This window comes from Procambarus clarkii, chromosome 75, assembly GCF_040958095.1.
Source record: "Procambarus clarkii isolate CNS0578487 chromosome 75, FALCON_Pclarkii_2.0, whole genome shotgun sequence".
Classification (NCBI taxonomy): Eukaryota; Metazoa; Arthropoda; class Malacostraca; order Decapoda; family Cambaridae; genus Procambarus; species Procambarus clarkii.
The window spans coordinates 8,651,214-8,672,372 of record NC_091224.1 but is presented as its reverse complement, the minus strand read 5'-3'; the positions used below and the strand labels follow the sequence as shown (position 1 = coordinate 8,672,372).

Genomic DNA, 21,159 nt, shown 5'->3' with positions numbered 1-21,159 from the left:
ACCAGTGCTCTACAGAAAGACCAAGAGGCACACAGCTTCCTGTGACAGAGATGGAAGATCTAGTTGTGTTTTTATCCCCAAACTCATCACCTGAAGAACACATCAGCAAGGCAATGTTCTGAATACAATAGACAATGTTCTTAGCAAGAATGTGATCCCTGTTCTTCACTTGGCCAAAGCCAAATACCTAAAGTTTATAAATAAAACATTAAAGTATATAAAATTATTCTTTTCTTTAATCTAGAATGAATATTCTAGTGGCTACATCGGTTAATATTCCAATTATAGGAAAATCCTAGATGGTGGGATTTGTGTTATTTTTTAAGGAAATCTAGCGTATAATTATTTATTAAGTCACATCAAAATCTCTGCATTCGAAATCTTTGCGTTATCAAAATAACGAGCATTCCTCGTTAAGTAAGACATTGATTTTCTTCCCCTGCCATACCTACATAGTTATAGTGTCACATGGTTATGTCATGGTGGGGCTGAAACTCTCATGCTAACATACTTCAATTCGCTACTCCTTATTATCTTATTATGTACATATAATCTGCTGGACTCAGTAAATCCTTCCCCCCTCCCCCTCTCTCTCTCTCTCTCTCCAGATGTTTACATCGTCACTTGACCTGACAAAAATAGTTATGTAACCCGTTCTCGCACTTGCTTATAGTCAATATCTTGCTTATGAATAAGTGCCTATATGACATACTAATTTATTGTGAATATTTGAGTTTACCTTGAAAAGTTGAATAAAAAAACACAACCTAACCTAACCTTCTTAGTATGTTAAGATATTACAATTAGTACTCTACCTATACCTATATTGATATTACAGTTTTATAAAAATATTGAAACGAAACTAAAATATTTAAATAAATTGTAAAGTAACTGAGGATATTGTCAAATTTTGTATAAAATCTCTATTGTTTAATAAAACTGAGAGAAAAAGTTAATGCCTTGAACAAAAATTTCTTAGAATATGTCACATATATACATATTTATAAGCGAAGTAGTGACTATAAGCAATAAGTCATATATGTGCTGTCTTATGCGAGAGCAGGTTGACCTGCGCCCTGAAGCTCCTTGTGGGTCGCTCCAGATGTCCCCCATCAACCCCCTCTGCTCTGCTTGACGTTGCCCGGGTAACCGTCGCAGCCTCCCTCTCTGCGTCTTGGTCTTCTCTTATCTCGCCTTTCATTCCTCCATTTCCGTGTTCGGTCATTTTATTCTTCTCACAGTTTTCTTCAGCTGGATTTATCTGCTTCTAAATTTTCTCAAGGCTTTGTCCTCTGTTTTTCTTCAGGTGCCTCTCGCTAATTCCGCTTTCCAGTTAGCTATTATTTTCTGGCACTTTTCTCTTCTTTCTTGATGTGTTGTAGGACAAACGTCACTTTTTGGACCACCGCTCAGGCAGCACTCACCTAATCTACTGCACATGCAGCCGTTACCACCTATGCTGCTCATGCAACTCTCACTGTTCATGCAGTCCTCACGCCTACATCACTCATGCAACACTTGCTTCCTGAACGGCTCAAGCAGCCTTCGTTATCTAACCCGCTCAGGCAACTCTTACCTCTTCTACCCTCCAAGCAACGCTCACCTACAGTGCACAGGCAACGCTCACCTACAGTGCACAGGCAACGCTCACCTACAGTGCACAGGCAACGCTCACCTACAGTGCACAGGCAACGCTCACCTACAGTGCACAGGCAACGCTCACAGTGCAAAGGCAACACTCACCTACAGTGCACAGGCAACGCTCACCTACAGTGCACAGGCAACGCTCACCTACAGTGCACAGGCAACGCTCACCTACAGTGCACAGGCAACGCTCACCTACAGTGCACAGGCAACGCTCACCTACAGTGCACAGGCAACACTCACAGTGCACAGGCAACACTCACCTACAGTGCACAGGCAACACTCACCTACAGTGCACAGGCAACACTCAGTGCAAAGGCAACGCTCACCTACAGTGCACAGGCAACACTCACAGTGCACAGGCAACGCTCACCTACAGTGCACAGGCAACACTCACAGTGCACAGGCAACGCTCACCTACAGTGCACAGGCAACACTCACCTACAGTGCACAGGCAACACTCACCTACAGTGCACAGACAACACCCACCGTGCACAGGCAACACTCACCTACAGTGCACAGACAACACCCACCGTGCACAGGCAACACTCACCTACAGTGCACAGGCAACACTCGCCTACAATGCTCAGGCAACACTCACCTACAGTGCACAAACAACACCCACCGTGCACAGGCAACACTCACCTACAGTGCACAGGCAACACTCGCCTACAGTGCACAAACAACACCCACCGTGCACAGGCAACACCCACCTACAGTGCACAAACAACACCCACCGTGCACAGGCAACACTCACCTACAGTGCACTGGCAACACCCACCGTGCACAGGCAACACTCACCTACAGTGCACAGGCAACACTCGCCTACAGTGCACAGGCAACACCCACCCACCGTGCACAGGCAACACTCACCTACAGTGCACAGAAGTGCCTGAAGGAACTTCTTCAGGTTATTTATGTCCTAATTTTATAAAGAAAAACCTTAATAAAGGTGTCGAGGCCTCTGTAATATACCTTTCAGGCAGCCCCATACACCTCACACTCATGTCATGTACAGCTGTAATATACCTTTCAGGCAGCCCCATACACCTCACCCTCATGTCATGTACAGCTGTAATATACCTTTCAGGCAGCCCCATACACCTCACACTCATGTCATGTACAGCTGTAATTATGAGTAAAAAAATGAGTGAAAGTAATTGCACTGTACTACTGATGGGCGACAGTCAGGCACTCAACCTTGGAAGCACATATAGGTTAGTGCTCATAGGTGAAGAGTCCAGGCTACCGCTGGCAGAGTGGTAGTGTGGTCCACCACTGGTAGAGTGGTAGTGTGGTCCACCACTGGTAGAGTGGTAGTGTGGTCCACCACTGGTAGAGTGGTAGTGTGGTCCACCACTGGTAGTGTGGTCCACCACTGGTAGAGTGGTAGTGTGGTCCACCACTGGTAGAGTGGTAGTGTGGTCCACCACTGGTAGAGTGGTAGTGTGGTCCACCACTGGTAGTGTGGTCCACCACTGGTAGAGTGGTAGTGTGGTCCACCACTGGTAGAGTGGTAGTGTGGTCCACCACTGGTAGAGTGGTAGTGTGGTCCACCACTGGTAGAGTGGTAGTGTGGTCCACCACTGCCACAGTGGTAGTGTGGTCCACCACTGTGACAGTGGTAGTGTGGTCCACCACTGGTAGAGTGTTAGTGTGGTCCACCACTGTGACAGTGGTAGTGTGGTCCACCACTGTGACAGTGGTAGTGTGGTCCACCACTGGTAGAGTGTTAGTGTGGTCCACCACTGTAACAGTGGTAGTGTGGTCCACCACTGTGACAGTGGTAGTGTGGTCCACCACTGTGACAGTGGTAGTGTGGTCCACCACTGTGGCAGTGGTAGTGTGGTCCACCACTGTGACAGTGGTAGTGTGGTCCACCACTGTGGCAGTGGTAGTGTGGTCCACCACTGTGACAGTGGTAGTGTGGTCCACCACTGGTAGAGTGGTAGTGTGGTCCACCACTGGTAGAGTGGTAGTGTGGTCCACCACTGTGACAGTGGCAGTGTGGTCCACCACTGTGACAGTGGTAGTGTGGTCCACCACTGGTAGAGTGGTAGTGTGGTCCACCACTGTGACAGTGGTAGTGTGGTCCACCACTGGTAGAGTGGTAGTGTGGTCCACCACTGTGACAGTGTTAGTGTGGTCCACCACTGTGACAGTGGTAGTGTGGTCCACCACTGGTAGAGTGGTAGTGCGGTCCACCACTGTGACAGTGTTAGTGTGGTCCACCACTGTGACAGTGGTAGTGTGGTCCACCACTGTGACAGTGGTAGTGTGGTCCACCACTGGTAGAGTGGTAGTGTGGTCCACCACTGTGACAGTGGCAGTGTGGTCCACCACTGTGACAGTGGTAGTGTGGTCCACCACTGGTAGAGTGGTAGTGTGGTCCACCACTGTGACAGTGGTAGTGTGGTCCACCACTGGTAGAGTGGTAGTGTGGTCCACCACTGGTAGAGTGGTAGTGTGGTCCACCACTGGTAGAGTGGTAGTGTGGTCCACCACTGTGGCAGTGGTAGTGTGGTCCACCACTGTGGCAGTGATAGTGTGGTCCACCACTGGTAGAGTTGTAGTGTGGTCCACCACTGGTAGAGTGGTAGTGTGGTCCACCACTGGTAGAGTGGTAGTGTGGTCCACCACTGGTAGAGTGGTAGTGTGGTCCACCACTGTGGCAGTGGTAGTGTGGTCCACCACTGTGACAGTGGTAGTGTGGTCCACCACTGGTAGAGTGGTAGTGTGGTCCACCACTGTGACAGTGGTAGTGTGGTCCACCACTGGTAGAGTGGTAGTGTGGTCCACCACTGGTAGAGTGGTAGTGTGGTCCACCACTGGTAGAGTGGTAGTGTGGTCCACCACTGTGGCAGTGGTAGTGTGGTCCACCACTGTGGCAGTGATAGTGTGGTCCACCACTGGTAGAGTTGTAGTGTGGTCCACCACTGGTAGAGTGGTAATGTGGTCCACCACTGGTAGAGTGGTAGTGTGGTCCACCACTGGTAGAGTGGTAGTGTGGTCCACCACTGTGGCAGTGGTAGTGTGGTCCACCACTGTGACAGTGGTAGTGTGGTCCACCACTGTGGCAGTGTTAATGTGGTCCACCACTGTGACAGTGGTAGTGTGGTCCACCACCGCCACAGTGGTAATGTGGTCCACCACCGCCACAGTGGTAGTGTGGTCCACCACCGCCACTGTGGCAGTGTGGTCCACCACTGTGACAGTGGTAGTGTGGTCCACCACTGTGACAGTGGTAGTGTGGTCCACCACTGTGACAGTGGTAGTGTGGTCCACCACTGTGACAGTGGTAGTGTGGTCCACCACTGTGACAGTGGTAGTGTGGTCCACCACTGTGACAGTGGTAGTGTGGTCCACCACTGTGACAGTGGTAGTGTGGTCCACCACTGTGACAGTGGTAGTGTGGTCCACCACTGTGACAGTGGTAGTGTGGTCCACCACTGTGACAGTGGTAGTGTGGTCCACCACTGTGACAGTGGTACTGTGGTCCACCACTGTGACAGTGATAGTGTGGTCCACCACTGTGACAGTGATAGTGTGGTCCACCACTGTGACAGTGATAGTGTGGTCCACCACTGTGACAGTGGTAGTGTGGTCCACCACCGCCACAGTGGCAGTGTGGTCCACCACTGTGACAGTGGTAGTGTGGTCCACCACTGTGACAGTGGTAGTGTGGTCCACCACTGTGACAGTGGTAGTGTGGTCCACCACTGTGACAGTGGTAGTGTGGTCCACCACTGTGACAGTGATAGTGTGGTCCACCACTGTGACAGTGGTAGTGTGGTCCACCACCGCCACAGTGGCAGTGTGGTCCACCACTGTGACTGTGGTAGTGTGGTCCACCACTGTGACAGTGGTAGTGTGGTCCACCACTGTGACAGTGTTAGTGTGGTCTACCACTGTGGCAGTGGTAGTGTGGTCCACTGTGACAGTGGTAGTGTGGTCCACCACCGCCACAGTGGTAGTGTGGTCCACCACCGCCACAGTGGTAGAGTGGTCCACCACTGTGGCAGTGGTAGTGTGGTCCACCACTGTGACAGTGGTAGTGTGGTCCACCACTGTGACAGTGGTAGTGTGGTCCACCACCGCCACAGTGGTAGTGTGGTCCACCACTGTGGCAGTGGTAGTGTGGTCCACCACCGCCACAGTGGTAGTGTGGTCCACCACCGCCACAGTGGTAGTGTGGTCCACCACTGTGGCAGTGGTAGTGTGGTCCACCACCGCCACAGTGGTAGTGTGGTCCACCACCGCCACAGTGGTAGTGTGGTCTACCACCGCCACAGTGGCAGTGTGGTCCACCACTGTGACAGTGGTAGTGTGGTCCACCACTGTGGCAGTGGTATTGTGGTCCACCACTGTGACAGTGGTATTGTGGTCCACCACTGTGACAGTGGTAGTGTGGTCCACCACTGTGGCAGTGGTAGTGTGGTCCACCACCGCCACAGTGGTAGTGTGGTCCACCACCGCCACAGTGGTAGTGTGGTCCACCACCGCTACAGTGGTAGTGTGGTCCACCACTGTGACAGTGGTAGTGTGGTCCACCACTGTGACAGTGGTAGTGTGGTCCACCACTGTGACAGTGGTAGTGTGGTCCACCACTGTGACAGTGGTAGTGTGGTCCACCACTGTGACAGTGGTAGTGTGGTCCACCACTGTGACAGTGGTAGTGTGGTCCACCACTGTGACAGTGGTAGTGTGGTCCACCACCGCCACAGTGGTAGTGTGGTCCACCACTGTGGCAGTGGTAGTGTGGTCCACCACCGCCACAGTGGTAGTGTGGTCCACCACCGCCACAGTGGTAGTGTGGTCTACCACCGCCACAGTGGCAGTGTGGTCCACCACTGTGACAGTGGTAGTGTGGTCCACCACTGTGGCAGTGGTATTGTGGTCCACCACTGTGACAGTGGTAGTGTGGTCCACCACTGTGGCAGTGGTAGTGTGGTCCACCACCGCCACAGTGGTAGTGTGGTCCACCACCGCCACAGTGGTAGTGTGGTCCACCACAACTACAGTGCTAGTGTGGTCCACCACTGTGACAGTGGTAGTGTGGTCCACCACTGTGACAGTGGTAGTGTGGTCCACCACTGAGACAGTGGTAGTGTGGTCCACCACTGTGACAGTGGTAGTGTGGTCCACCACTGTGACAGTGGTAGTGTGGTCCACCACTGTGACAGTGGTAGTGTGGTCCACCACCGCCACAGTGGTAGTGTGGTCCACCACTGTGACAGTGGTAGTGTGGTCCACCACTGTGACAGTGGTAGTGAGGTCCACCACTGTGACAGTGATAGTGTGGTCCACCACTGTGACAGTGGTAGTGTGGTCCACCACTGAGACAGTGGTAGTGTGGTCCACCACCGCCACAGTGGTAGTGTGGTCCACCACTGTGACAGTGGTAGTGTGGTCCACCACTGTGACAGTGGTAGTGTGGTCCACCACTGTGACAGTGATAGTGTGGTCCACCACTGTGACAGTGGTAGTGTGGTCCACCACTGTGACAGTGGTAGTGTGGTCCACCACCGCCACAGTGGTAGTGTGGTCCACCACTGTGACAGTGGTAGTGTGGTCCACCACTGTGACAGTGGTAGTGTGGTCCACCACTGTGACAGTGGTAGTGTGGTCCACCACTGTGACAGTGGTAGTGTGGTCCACCACTGTGACAGTGATAGTGTGGTCCACCACTGTGACAGTGATAGTGTGGTCCACCACTGGTAGCGTGTTAGTGTGGTCTACCACTGTGACAGTGGTAGTGTGGTCCACCACTGTGACAGTGGTAGTGTGGTCCACCACTGTGACAGTGGTAGTGTGGTCCACCACTGTGACAGTGGTAGTGTGGTCCACCACTGGTAGAGTGGTAGTTTGGTCCACCACTGTGACAGTGGTAGTGTGGTCCACCACTGGTAGAGTGGTAGTGTGGTCCACCACTGTGACAGTGGCAGTGTGGTCCACCACTGTGGCAGTGGTAGTGTGGTCCACCACTGCCACAGTGGTAGTGTGGTCCACCACCGCCACAGTGGTAGTGTGGTCCACCACTGTGACAGTAGTAGTGTGGTCCACCACTGTGACAGTGGTAGTGTGGTCCACCACTGTGACAGTGGTAGTGTGGTCCACCACTGTGACAGTGGTAGTGTGGTCCACCACTGTGACAGTGGTAGTGTGGTCCACCACTGTGACAGTGGTAGTGTGGTCCACCACTGTGACAGTGGTAGTGTGGTCCACCACTGTGACAGTGGTAGTGTGGTCCACCACTGTGACAGTGGTAGTGTGGTCCACCACTGTGACAGTGGTAGTGTGGTCCACCACTGTGACAGTGGTAGTGTGGTCCACCACTGGTAGAGTGGTAGTGTGGTCCACCACTGTGACAGTGATAGTGTGGTCCACCACTGTGACAGTGATAGTGTGGTCCACCACTGTGGTAGTGGCAGTGTGGTCCACCACTGTGGCAGTGGTAGTGTGGTCCACCACTGTGACAGTGATAGTGTGGTCCACCACTGTGACAGTGGTAGTGTTGTCCACCACTGTGGCAGTGGCAATGTGGTCCACCACTGTGGTAGTGGTAGTGTGGTCCACCACCACCACAGTGGTAGTGTGGTCCACCACTGTGGCAGTGGCAGTGTGGTCCACCACTGTGATAGTGATAGTGTGGTCCACCACCGCCACAGTGGTAGTGTGGTCCACCACTGTGGCAGTGGCAGTGTGGTCCACCACTGTGACAGTGATAGTGTGGTCCACCACCGCCACAGTGGTAGTGTGGTCCACCACTGGTAGAGTGGTAGTGTGGTCCACCACTGGTAGAGTGGTAGTGTGGTCCACCACTAGTAGAGTGGTAGTGTGGTCCACCACTGTGGCAGTGGTAGTGTGGTCCACCACTGTGGCAGTGATAGTGTGGTCCACCACTGGTAGAGTGGTAGTGTGGTCCACCACTGGTAGAGTGGTAGTGTGGTCCACCACTGGTAGAGTGGTAGTGTGGTCCACCACTGGTAGAGTGGTAGTGTGGTCCACCACTGTGGCAGTGGTATTGTGGTCCACCACTGTGACAGTGGTAGTGTGGTCCACCACTGTGGCAGTGTTAATGTGGTCCACCACTGTGACAGTGGTAGTGTGGTCCACCACTGTGACAGTGGTAGTGTGGTCCACCACTGTGACAGTGGTAGTGTGGTCCACCACTGTGACAGTGGTAGTGTGGTCCACCACTGTGACAGTGGTAGTGTGGTCCACCACTGTGACAGTGGTAGTGTGGTCCACCACTGTGACAGTGGTAGTGTGGTCCACCACTGTGACAGTGGTAGTGTGGTCCACCACTGTGACAGTGGTAGTGTGGTCCACCACTGTGACAGTGGTAGTGTGGTCCACCACTGTGACAGTGGTAGTGTGGTCCACCACTGTGACAGTGGTAGTGTGGTCCACCACTGTGACAGTGGTACTGTGGTCCACCACTGTGACAGTGATAGTGTGGTCCACCACTGTGACAGTGATAGTGTGGTCCACCACTGTGACAGTGATAGTGTGGTCCACCACTGTGACAGTGGTAGTGTGGTCCACCACCGCCACAGTGGCAGTGTGGTCCACCACTGTGACAGTGGTAGTGTGGTCCACCACTGTGACAGTGGTAGTGTGGTCCACCACTGTGACAGTGGTAGTGTGGTCCACCACTGTGACAGTGGTAGTGTGGTCCACCACTGTGACAGTGGTAGTGTGGTCCACCACTGTGACAGTGATAGTGTGGTCCACCACTGTGACAGTGGTAGTGTGGTCCACCACCGCCACAGTGGCAGTGTGGTCCACCACTGTGACTGTGGTAGTGTGGTCCACCACTGTGACAGTGGTTGTGTGGTCCACCACTGTGACAGTGTTAGTGTGGTCCACCACTGTGGCAGTGGTAGTGTGGTCCACTGTGACAGTGGTAGTGTGGTCCACCACCGCCACAGTGGTAGTGTGGTCCACCATTGCCACAGTGGTAGAGTGGTCCACCACTGTGGCAGTGGTAGTGTGGTCCACCACTGTGACAGTGGTAGTGTGGTCCACCACTGTGACAGTGGTAGTGTGGTCCACCACCGCCACAGTGGTAGTGTGGTCCACCACTGTGGCAGTGGTAGTGTGGTCCACCACCGCCACAGTGGTAGTGTGGTCCACCACCGCCACAGTGGTAGTGTGGTCCACCACTGTGGCAGTGGTAGTGTGGTCCACCACTGTGACAGTGGTAGTGTGGTCCACCACTGTGACAGTGGTAGTGTGGTCCACCACTGTGACAGTGGTAGTGTGGTCCACCACTGTGACAGTGGTAGTGTGGTCCACCACTGTGACAGTGGTAGTGTGGTCCACCACTGTGACAGTGGTAGTGTGGTCCACCACTGTGACAGTGGTAGTGTGGTCCACCACCGCCACAGTGGTAGTGTGGTCCACCACTGTGGCAGTGGTAGTGTGGTCCACCACCGCCACAGTGGTAGTGTGGTCCACCACCGCCACAGTGGTAGTGTGGTCTACCACCGCCACAGTGGCAGTGTGGTCCACCACTGTGACAGTGGTAGTGTGGTCCACCACTGTGGCAGTGGTATTGTGGTCCACCACTGTGACAGTGGTAGTGTGGTCCACCACTGTGGCAGTGGTAGTGTGGTCCACCACCGCCACAGTGGTAGAGTGGTCCACCACCGCCACAGTGGTAGTGTGGTCCACCACCGCTACAGTGGTAGTGTGGTCCACCACTGTGACAGTGGTAGTGTGGTCCACCACTGTGACAGTGGTAGTGTGGTCCACCACTGTGACAGTGGTAGTGTGGTCCACCACTGTGACAGTGGTAGTGTGGTCCACCACTGTGACAGTGGTAGTGTGGTCCACCACTGTGACAGTGGTAGTGTGGTCCACCACCGCCACAGTGGTAGTGTGGTCCACCACTGTGACAGTGGTAGTGTGGTCCACCACTGTGACAGTGGTAGTGAGGTCCACCACTGTGACAGTGATAGTGTGGTCCACCACTGTGACAGTGGTAGTGTGGTCCACCACTGAGACAGTGGTAGTGTGGTCCACCACCGCCACAGTGGTAGTGTGGTCCACCACTGTGACAGTGGTAGTGTGGTCCACCACTGTGACAGTGGTAGTGTGGTCCACCACTGTGACAGTGATAGTGTGGTCCACCACTGTGACAGTGGTAGTGTGGTCCACCACTGTGACAGTGGTAGTGTGGTCCACCACCGCCACAGTGGTAGTGTGGTCCACCACTGTGGCAGTGGTAGTGTGGTCCACCACTGTGACAGTGGTAGTGTGGTCCACCACTGTGACAGTGATAGTGTGGTCCACCACTGTGACAGTGGTAGTGTGGTCCACCACTGTGACAGTGGTAGTGTGGTCCACCACTGTGACAGTGGTAGTGTGGTCCACCACTGTGACAGTGGTAGTGTGGTCCACCACTGTGACAGTGATAGTGTGGTCCACCACTGTGGCAGTAGTAGTGAATTCCACCACCGCCACAGTGGTAGTGAATTCCACCACCGCCACAGTGGTAGTGTGGTCCACCACTGCCACAGTGTGTGATTATGTGGTTAATTTAATTATTTATTTGATTTAAGATCAAGTGGATGGTATATATTATATATAATTATTATGGATTACATTTTAGCGGACAGTATAATCTAGGTAATTTTCCCCCCCTGGGGGGGGGGGGGGTAGTTAGATTCAGGAGTGGCAATTATAAATTTAAGTTAAATGTTATTGCGTACACAATTAATTAAATTGAATAATTTTCCTGCTTTGTCTGAATCGGAGTTAGAAAATATAGCTGTTAGCCTTAGCTGTTCAGGTGAGTTCTTGAACTGCAAAACTTTGTGGTTGGTCCTTCGTTGAACAAGGCACTTCTGGATCAACAGAACTCCTCACCTTTGACCTAGTTGTTGATACCTCCGATCCTGTCGATAATTTAATCATTAATTCCCTATATCCTCAATTCCCAATAATGATATCCATGAATGCAACTCATGTAGTTGTTTGATTTATCATTCCAATAACCGGCCCATATGCCTGATTTACGTGCCTGATTATATTATGTAGGCCTGATAATTATAGACACTGGGGTTACTTAGCGTTATGAGTAGTGGGTTGGGTCAAGCCAGGTCCAACATGGACATCTAAACGGTAGTTAGGTCGTAGTCGTACAATATGTGTGGCGTAGTCGTACAATATGTGGGGCGTAGACGTACAATATGTGGGGCGTAGTCGTACAATATGTGTGGCGTAGTCGTACAATATGTGTGGCGTAGTCGTACAATATGTGGGGCGTAGTCGTACAATATGTGGGGCGTAGTCGTACAATATGTGGGGCGTAGACGTACAATATGTGGGGCGTAGTCGTACAATATGTGGGGCGTAGTCGTACAATATGTGGGGCGTAGTCGTACAATATGTGGGGCGTAGTCGTACAATATGTGGGGCGTAGTCGTATAATATGTGGGGCGTAGTCGTACAATATGTGGGGCGTAGTCGTACAATATGTGGGACGTAGTCGTACAATATGTGGGGCGTAGTCGTACAATATGTGGGGCGTAGTCGTACAATATGTGGGGCGTAGTCGTACAATATTTGGAACGCTTGTCCACTCGTGTAGTAGCAAGCGAACTCACCTGGTATTAATAACGTAATGAAGTATTAGAATTATATGACGGTTGTTTCTACTTACTTATTAACGAGAAAATCAGACTATTACATATAACAAGTTTACAGAGTGTAGTCTATTTTCCTCAATCCTATTTGGGTACGAGACTTAACAGAAACGCATTCCAGTCTCTTATTTGACTCGTCGTCAGGTGAGACGTCGTCAGGTGAGACGTCTTCAGGTGAGACGTCGTCAGGTGAGACGTCGTCAGGTGAGACGTCGTCAGGTGAGACGTCGTCAGGTGAGACTGGATGACGTAAATAAACATCAGAATTACGTCAATCTTTCATATTATCTATTAAATGAAATCACGATTATATCAGACGACAAGTCCTCATAGAGCTCAATTCAATTATTAATATTTAATAATTGGCCTAATAGACTGAAACAAAGGTACTTTAATTCCCTACACGGGGGAGAATTCAATTCGCTAAATCTATGTATCCTCTCAGGTTTTATATTATTATTATGGGTTAAATTTAAATTTAATATAATATGTGGGAAATTATTTCCAACACACAGTGGTAGTGTGGCTCACTGTGTCACAGCATTAGTATTGAGTCATCATGTAATGGACGATTCAATACCACAGCTTGTCAATCTGATGCTTTACGGGATAATTCTCACCCTTCAATAAAGATAAGGTTGAGATGTCGGATAACTCTCCGGTGTCTGCTGCAGGTCCTGTGTTAGACTTGGGGGAGCAGACCAGGCACACTTTACAAGATAAAGATTAATTTAGGTAAGAACGTAATAACACGCGAACCTCACAGTTGAACATGAGATATTTTCATTATTTTCAGTTAAACTCACACACACTCTGGCTCTTGTGCGTGTGGAATGTCTTACAACTTATATGTTCACCAGTAACTTCAAGATAAGAAAACGTGATAATCCACTCATTCTAAGTCTCTTACACTAAGCTTGGTAACTTTACTGTAGGCTGTAATCATGTAAATACGAATCACGTACTGCATGGGTCCTCTATTTTGAAAGTGTTTATTAGCAACACATCCTAAACATTCCCCAGACCCTCATTGTGTGTATTACTCCGGAGAGAGCACCGTCTCCCTGCCCGGGGAGTATTACTGCACCGAGAGAAACAGGCGGAGTTTTGGCTCAACTTGAAACAACAAGACTCATTTTAATACATCTTAAACGTTGTGTGAGAGTGTCAGAGTAACGACGGAGCCGGAGTGCCTCTTCCACAGTGCCAGAAATGTCTCTAACACCATGCCTGAAGTGCCTCTTAACACCGTGGCTGGAGGGACTTAACACTGTTCCAGAAGTGCCTCTAGGACCGTGGCTGTAGTGCCTCTAACACCGTGTCAGACGTGCCTCTAACACCGTGCTAGACGCGCCTCTAACACCGTGCCAGACGTGCATCTAACACCGTGTCAGAAGTGCCTCTAACACCGTGCCAGAAGTGCCTCTAACACCGTGCCAAACGAGCCTCTAACACCGTGCCAGACGAGCCTCTAACACCGTGCCAGACGTGCATCTAACACCGTGTCAGAAGTGCCTCTAACACCGTGCCAGAAGTGCCTCTAACACCGTGCCAAACGAGCCTCTAACACCGTGCCAGACGAGCCTCTAACACCGTGCCAGAAGTGCCTCTAACACCGTGCCAGACGCGCCTCTAACACCGTATCAGACGAGCCTCTAACACCGTGTCAGACGAGCCTCTAACACCGTGCCAAAAGTGCCTCTAACACCGTGTCAGACGAGCCTCTAACACCGTCTCAGACGCGCCTCTAACACCGTGTCAAAAGTGCCTCTAACACCGTGTCAGACGAGCCTCTAACACCGTGTCAGAAGTGCCTCTAACACCGTGTCAGACGAGCCTCTAACACCGTGTCAGACGTCCCTCTAACACCGTGTCAGACGAGCCTCTAACACCGTGTCAGACGAGCCTCTAACACCGTGTCAGACGTCCCTCTAACACCGTGTCAGACGAGCCTCTAACACCGTGCCAGACGTGCCTCTAACACCGTGTCAGACGAGCCTCTAACACCGTGCCAGACGTGCCTCTAACACCGTGTCAGACGAGCCTCTAACACCGTGCCAGACGTCCCTCTAACACCGTGTCAGACGAGCCTCTAACACCGTGTCAGAAGTGCCTCTAACACCGTGTCAGAAGTGCTTCTAACACCGTGCCAGACGTGCCTCTAACACCGTGCCAGACGAGCCTCTAACACCGTGTCAGAATTGCCTTTAACACCGTGCCAGACGTGCCTCTAACACCGTGCCAGACAAGCCTCTAACACCGTGTCAGACGAGCCTCTAACACCGTGCCAGACAAGCCTCTAACACCGTGTCAGACGAGCCTCTAACACCGTGCCAGGCAAGCCTCTAACACCGTGTCAGACGAGCCTCTAACACCGTGCCAGACGTGCCTCTAACACCGTGTCAGAAGTGCCTCTAACACCGTCTCAGACGCGCCTCTAACACCGTGTCAGAAGTGCCTCTAACACCGTGTCAGAAGTGCCTCTAACACCGTGCCAGACGTGCCTCTAACACCGTGCCAGACGAGCCTCTAACACCGTGTCAGAAGTGCCTCTAACACCGTGCCAGACGTGCCTCTAACACCGTGCCAGACGAGCCTCTAACACCGTGCCAGACAAGCCTCTAAGACCGTGCCAGACAAGCCTCTAACACCGTGCCAGACGAGCCTCTAACACCGTGCCAGACGAGCCTCTAACACCGTGCCAGACAAGCCTCTAACACCGTGCCAGACGAGCCTCTAACACCGTGCCAGACAAGCCTCTAACGCCGTGCCAGACGAGCCTCTAACACCGTGTCAGAAGTGCCTCTAACACCGTGCCAGACGTGCCTCTAACACCGTGCCAGACAAGCCTCTAACACCGTGTCAGACGAGCCTCTAACACCGTGCCAGACGTGCCTCTAACACCGTGCCAGACGTGCCTCTAACACCGTGTCAGAAGTGCCTCTAACACCGTGCCAGACGATCCTTTAACACCGTGCCAGACGAGCCTCTAACACCGTGTCAGAAGTGCCTCTAACACCGTGCCAGACGTGCCTCTAACACCGTGCCAGACGAGCCTCTAACACCGTGTCAGAATTGCCTCTAACACCGTGCCAGACGTGCCTCTAACACCGTGCCAGACAAGCCTCTAACACCGTGTCAGACGAGCCTCTAACACCGTGCCAGACAAGCCTCTAACACCGTGTCAGAGGAGCCTCTAACACCGTGCCAGACGTGCCTCTAACACCGTGTCAGAAGTGCCTCTAACACCGTCTCAGACGCGCCTCTAACACCGTGTCAGAAGTGCCTCTAACACCGTGTCAGAAGTGCCTCTAACACCGTGCCAGACGTGCCTCTAACACCGTGCCAGACGAGCCTCTAACACCGTGTCAGAAGTGCCTCTAACACCGTGCCAGACGTGCCTCTAACACCGTGCCAGACGAGCCTCTAACACCGTGCCAGACAAGCCTCTAACACCGTGCCAGACAAGCCTCTAACACCGTGCCAGACGAGCCTCTAACACCGTGCCAGACGAGCCTCTAACACCGTGCCAGACAAGCCTCTAACACCGTGCCAGACGAGCCTCTAACACCGTGCCAGACAAGCCTCTAACGCCGTGCCAGACGAGCCTCTAACACCGTGTCAGAAGTGCCTCTAACACCGTGTCAGAAGTGCCTCTAACACCGTGTCAGAAGTGCCTCTAACACCGTGTCAGAAGTGCCTCTAACACCGTGTCAGAAGTGCCTCTAACACCGTGTCAGAAGTGCCTCTAACACCGTGTCAGACGAGCCTCTAACACCGTGTCAGACGAGCCTCTAACACCATGGAAAGGTCAACTGTCCCATCGTAACACAGGGCCACGAACCTGTTTAATAACGCCGGCCAACATTGCCCGGCTGAGCACGCAACCATTATGGCCAACGATCAAGCCTCGAGCTCAACCTGTTTTAAAGTTATATATTCTCCCTTCTTTTATTATATTATTTTTGCAGTATACCCGAGCCTCTGGTTTCAACGTGTTTATTATATATATTAAGTTTACTTTATGTATGTACACTTGTAATGTATCTTAATCATGGTTAAGTGATTTCGGGTTCCGCTCTTTCCTTCCCGTTTTATCACAGGAGTAAACCATTGTTTACCGTATATGTAAACCATTGTTTAATATATATATATATATATATATATATATATATATATATATATATATATATATATATATATATATATATATAACTATTGTTTACCATATATCTAAATCATTGTTTACCGTATATGTAAACAATTGTTTACCGCATATGTAAACCATTCCTTACCATATATATATAACTATTGTTTACCATATATATCTAAATCATTGTTTACCATATATGTAAACCATTGTTTACCATATATGTAAATCATTGTCTACCATATATGATAATTGTAATAATAATGTTTATTCAAATAAAAGTACAAAATGAGTTACAAACAGAATGTTGGATTTCTAGACGGAGCTGGTAAATGCTATACCTAAAGCCACTAATACGCCCAGCGTTTCTGTAAATCATTGTCTACTAGATTGCTAGACACGTTTTCCCACGCAGCATTTCCTCCTTCTGTTATTAATCCGGATCAAGTAGGAGAAAAAAGAGGGAGGGAGGTAATAATCAAGGGAAAGAGTCAAGCCGTTACGACTATACAGCAATTGTAAGGGAACAGGATAAGGATTTGGGATGAGACGGGGGGGGGGGGGCGAATGGTGCCCATTCACTGAGGCGGTTGGGGGATTGAACGCCGACCTGCATGAAATGAGACCGTCGCTCTATCGTCCAGCCCACACGGTTGGGCTAGGATTTTATTTTGATAATATATGCTTAAATGATCATGTTATCATAGTCATGAAAATATTTATGATAGCAATCTATTTGTGATTAGATATCTAGGACCGATATGTTGTGTTTTACCTCGAGTGTTGTGATGGTCAGGTGTGTTGTGGTGGTCTGGTGTGTTGTGATGGTCTGATGTGTTGTGGTGGTCTGGTGTGTTGTGGTGGTCTGGTGTGTTGTGATGGTCTGGTGTGTTGTGATGGTCTGGTGTGTTGTGGTGGTCTGGTGTGTTGTGATGGTCTGATGTGTTGTGGTGGTCTGGTGTGTTGTGGTGGTCTGGTGTGTTGTGATGGTCTGGTGTGTTGTGATGGTCTGGTGTGTTGTGGTGGTCTGGTGTGTTGTGTTGGTCTGGTGTGTTGTGTTGGTCTGGAGTGTTGTGTTGGTCTGGAGTGTTGTGGTGGTCTGGAGTGTTGTGTTGGTCTGGTGTGTTGTGGTGGTCTGGTGTGTTGTGGTGGTCTGGTGTGTTGTGGTGGTCTGGTGTGTTGTGTTGGTCTGGTGTGTTGTGGTGGTCTGGTGTGTTGTGTTGGTCTGGTGTGTTGTGGTGGTCTCGAGTGTTGTGTTGGTCTGGAGTGTTGTGGTGGTCTGGTGTGTTGTGTTGGTCTGGTGTGTTGTGATGGTCTGATGTGTTGTGGTGGTCTGGTGTGTTGTGGCGGTCTGGTGTGTTGTGATGGTCTGGTGTGTTGTGTTGGTCTGGTGTGTTGTGGTGGTCTGGTGTGTTGTGTTGGTCTGGAGTGTTGTGTTGGTCTGGAGTGTTGTGGTGGTCTGGAGTGTTGTGTTGGTCTGGTGTGTTGTGGTGGTCTGGTGTATTGTGGTGGTCTGGTGTGTTGTGGTGGTCTGGTGTGTTGTGGTGGTCTGGTGTGTTGTGGTCTGGTGTGTTGTGGTGGTCTGGTGTGTTGTGGTGGTCTGGTGTGTTGTGTTGGTCTGGTGTGTTGTGGTGGTCTGGTGTGTTGTGTTGGTCTGGTGTGTTGTGGTGGTCTCGAGTGTTGTGTTGGTCTGGAGTGTTGTGGTGGTCTGGTGTGTTGTTGTGGTCTGGTGTGTTGTGGTGGTCTGGTGTGTTGTGGTGGTCTGGTGTGTTGTGGTGGTCTGGTGTGTTGTGGTGGTCTGGTGTGTTGTGGTGGTCTGGTGTGTTGTGGTGGTCTGGTGTGTTGTGGTGGTCTCGAGTGTTGTGTTGGTCTGGTGTGTTGTGGTGGTCTGGTGTGTTGTGGTGGTCTGGTGTGTTGTGGTGGTCTGGTGTGTTGTGGTGGTCTGGTGTGTTGTGGTGGTCTGGTGTGTTGTTGTGGTGGTCTGGTGTGTTGTGGTGGTCTGGTGTGTTGTTGTGGTGGTCTGGTGTGTTGTGGTGGTCTGGTGTGTTGTGGTGGTCTGGAGTGTTGTGTTGGTCTGGTGTGTTGTGTCAAGGATCAGTGGTGGTCTGATGTGTTGTGAAGGTCTTGTGTGTTGTGTTGGTCTGGTGTGTTGTGGTGGTCTGGTGTGTTGTGTTGGTCTGGTGTGTTGAGGTGGTCTGGTGTGTTGTGGTGGTCTGGAGTGCTGTGTTGGTCTGGTGTGTTGAGGTGGTCTGGTGTGTTGTGTTGGTCTGGTGTGTTGAGGTGGTCTGGTGTGTTGTGGTGGTCTGGTGTGTTGTGTTGGTCTGGTGTGTTGTGGTGGTCTGGTGTGTTGTGTTGGTCTGGTGTGTTGTTGTGGTGGTCTGGTGTGTTGTGTTGGTCTGGTGTGTTGTGGTGGTCTGGTGTGTTGTGGTGGTCTGGTGTGTTGTGGTGGTCTGGTGTGTTGAGGTGGTCTGGTGTGTTATGGTGGTCTGGTGTGTTGATGTGGTCTGGTGTGTTGTGTCCGGGATCAGTGGTGGTCTGGTGTGTTGTGTTGGTCTGGTGTGTTGTGGTGGTCTGGTGTGTTGTGTTGGTCTGGTGTGTTGTGATGGTCTGGTGTGTTGTGGTGGTCTGGTGTGTTGTGGTGGTCTGGTGTGTTGTTGTGGTCTGGTGTGTTGTGTTGTGGTCTGGTGTGTTGTGGTGGTCTGGTGTGTTGTGGTGGTCTGGTGTGTTGTGATGGTCTGGTGTGTTGTGGTGGTCTGGTGTGTTGTGGTGGTCTGGTGTGTTGTGTGGTCTGGTGTGTTGTTGTGTGGTCTGGTGTGTTGTGATGGTCTGGTGTGTTGTGGTGGTCTGGTGTGTTGTGGTGGTCTGGTGTGTTGTGGTGGTCTGGTGTGTTGTGGTGGTCTGGTGTGTTGTGTTGGTCTGGTGTGTTGTTGTGGTCTGGTGTGTTGTGGTGGTCTGGTGTGTTGTGGTGGTCTGGTGTGTTGTTGTGGTCTGGTGTGTTGTGGTGGTCTGGTGTGTTGTTGTGGTCTGGTGTGTTGTTGTTGTGGTCTGGTGTGTTGTGGTGGTCTGGTGTGTTGTGGTGGTCTGGTGTGTTGTTGTGGTCTGGTGTGTTGTGGTAGTCTGGTGTGTTGTGGTGGTCTGGTGTGTTGTGGTGGTCTGGTGTGTTGTGGTGGTCTGGTGTGTTGTTGTGGTCTGGTGTGTTGTGGTGGTCTGGTGTGTTATTGTTGTGGTCTGGTGTGTTGTGGTTGTCTGGTGTGTTGTGGTGGTCTGGTGTGTTGTGGTGGTCTGGTGTGTTGTGTTGGTCTGGTGTGTTGTGATGGTCTGGTGTGTTGTGGTGGTCTGGTGTGTTGTGGTGGTCTGGTGTGTTGTTGTGGTCTGGTGTGTTGTGGTGGTCTGGTGTGTTGTGGTGGTCTGGTGTGTTGTATTGGTCTGGTGTGTTGTTGTGGTCTGGTGTGTTGTGGTGGTCTGGTGTGTTGTTGTGGTCTGGTGTGTTGTGGTGGTCTGGTGTGTTGTGGTGGTCTGGTGTGTTGTTGTGGTCTGGTGTGTTGTGGTGGTCTGGTGTGTTGTGGTGGTCTGGTGTGTTGTTGTGGTGGTCTGGTGTGTTGTTGTGGTCTGGTGTGTTGTGGTGGTCTGGTGTGTTGTTGTGGTCTGGTGTGTTGTGATGGTCTGGTGTGTTGTGGTAGTCTGGTGTGTTGTGGTGGTCTGGTGTGTTGTGGTGGTCTGGTGTGTTGTGGTGGTCTGGTGTGTTGTGGTGGTGGTCTGGTGTGTTGTTGTGGTCTGGTGTGTTGTGGTGGTCTGGTGTGTTGTGGTGGTCTGGTGTGTTGTGGTGGTCTGGTGTGTTGTGGTGGTCTGGTGTGTTGTTGTTGTGGTCTGGTGTGTTGTGGTGGTCTGGTGTGTTGTTGGTGGTCTGGTGTGTTGTGGTGGTCTGGTGTGTTGTGTTGGTCTGGTGTGTTGTTGTGTGGTCTGGTGTGTTGTGGTGGTCTGGTGTGTTGTGGTGGTCTGGTGTGGTGTGTCTGGGATCAGTGTTGCTTAAATTCTTTCTCTACTCGATAATTTTATTTGAAGTTCACTGGTGTGCGAAATCAAACTGCCATCAATTTAAACTAAACAAAAATTATGTGAATTAGTTGGTATAACACTCTATGTTCAATATTAATTGATGCGTCATAAATCAAATTAATCAAATATATTATTTTCAGAACCGAAACTTCATCCTTAAAATACGGGTGAATATTAGTCATATATGAATGCAGCCCGTCATCCAAACAAAGACCCTAGAGTGATTCCGTGCACCCGCCAAACCCCAATGTCTCTAAATGAAAAAGGGTTTACACATGACTCACAACTGATTTCGTTAGAGCATTTCCGGAACAAATGCTTCACTGACGAATTTTGTTCGAACCACATCGCTATAAATGCTTCACCCACGTACTACAAGTACAAATAATCGCCAACAGAACCTAAACACCTAACGTAACCTATGCCTATATACATGCACAATATGCTAATATATTATAATATTGATTTATATCTGGGAATATTCCCGTTTTGAATGAACACCATGTTAAAATTTGTGAATGCGTCTGTGGGATCGACCGCTGGATAGAATGAACTTGAGTCGAGGACGTGTTGGGGAATGAAGCTTCGATTCCATAATGAATTAACAAAGAATCATTTTCAGACTCCAGACTTTAGCCAGAGGTAATATTTATA

The 21,159-nt window shown here is 50.8% G+C and overlaps 1 protein-coding gene across 1 annotated transcript in view; it reads left to right on the top strand.

The window, feature by feature from the left end:
* LOC123771637 (uncharacterized) overlaps nt 1-21,159 on the top strand; it is a 751,293-nt gene that overhangs the window by 452,552 nt on the left and 277,582 nt on the right. The gene's annotated exons all lie outside the window — the stretch shown is intronic.